This window comes from Elephantulus edwardii, unplaced genomic scaffold, assembly GCF_000299155.1.
Source record: "Elephantulus edwardii isolate Elephantulus edwardi_28Jun2011 unplaced genomic scaffold, EleEdw1.0 scaffold00505, whole genome shotgun sequence".
Lineage (NCBI taxonomy): Eukaryota > Metazoa > Chordata > Mammalia > Macroscelidea > Macroscelididae > Elephantulus > Elephantulus edwardii.
Genome location: NW_006400255.1, coordinates 21,020 through 22,311, shown reverse-complemented (window position 1 = coordinate 22,311; position 1,292 = coordinate 21,020).

Genomic DNA, 1,292 nt, shown 5'->3' with positions numbered 1-1,292 from the left:
ACACTTTGCAGTCCAGAGGGGAGCAAATGACAGGAAAATATCTTCTAACAGAGCAAGAAGGCAAGCAGCTTTAACCCAAGACCACCAGTAAGGAGATAAAGCGTCCTCCCTTCCCCCCTTTACATCTACGCCCCTGTTCAGCATGAAGAAGCCAGAGAGTCAGCATCCAATTCCCAAATCAATAAGATAGTTGGTTTAATTACCATTGGAAAATGCTTGTCGTTCCTCTGTAGCATCTGGTCCTCACTGGACCCTCATCTTTTCCTTCACCTGCTCCCCCACCGACCAAACTGTGCAGCTCTGCAACTGCATCCTGGCCCAAACTCACCCGTCTGCCCCCAAACCTCACCTCCTTGTACCCCCAATATGTTTTTTCCAATAAAAGAAAAGAAAAAAAATTATGACAAGGAGTGCGTTTGAGTGTCTTAATTACCGACTAATATTTTTTAAAGAAAACTTCTTTAAGAAAAATGAATTACTAAATTAAGAAGTTATTAATGGATAAATAGGCAGTTAACCAAAACCAAATCCACTGCCTGTAAGTCTATCCTGACTCATAGAGATCTAATAGGAAACAACAGCATATAGATTACAACTCAACACCAAGAAAACAAAAATCTGTACCACTGGATCAATGATCTCAGTGGCAAGATCATGATAGCTGGAGGAAAGATTGAAATTTCCACTAATTTCATCTTCATTGAATCCACAGTCAACCCACTGGAACCAGCACTCTGAAGATCAGCAGACAGATAGTATTGGGGAAGTCTGCTGACAGGACTGCTCCAAAGTCCAAAGAGAAATAATATGTTTAAAGACTAAGGTGCACTTGATTCAAACCATGGTTCTCCCAATCACCTGCTGTGCATCTGAGAACTGGACGATGAATAAGGATGATTAAACAATTGATGTCTTCCAGTTATGGTGTTGGAGAAGAGAACTCAATATCCCATAACCTGCTAAAAGAATTAACCAATGTGTCTTGGAGAAAGTGCTAGTAGCACACTCCTTGGGAACAAGAATGGTGAAGCTTTGTCTCTCATACCTTGGACATGTTTTTAAAAGAGGCTATTTCTTGGAGAGGGAATGCCGGGGAAAGTGAAGGGTCAGTGAAGGAGGAAGACCTTCAGCAAGATGGATTGATACAGTGACTATGCAATGGGTTCAATTGTGTCATGAATAATAGGGATGGCACAGGATAGGACAGTGTTCTGATCTGTTGTTCGTAGGGTTCCTATGAGTTGTACTTGATGGCACCTAACAACATAAGTTTGCAGCATTGTAAGATATAT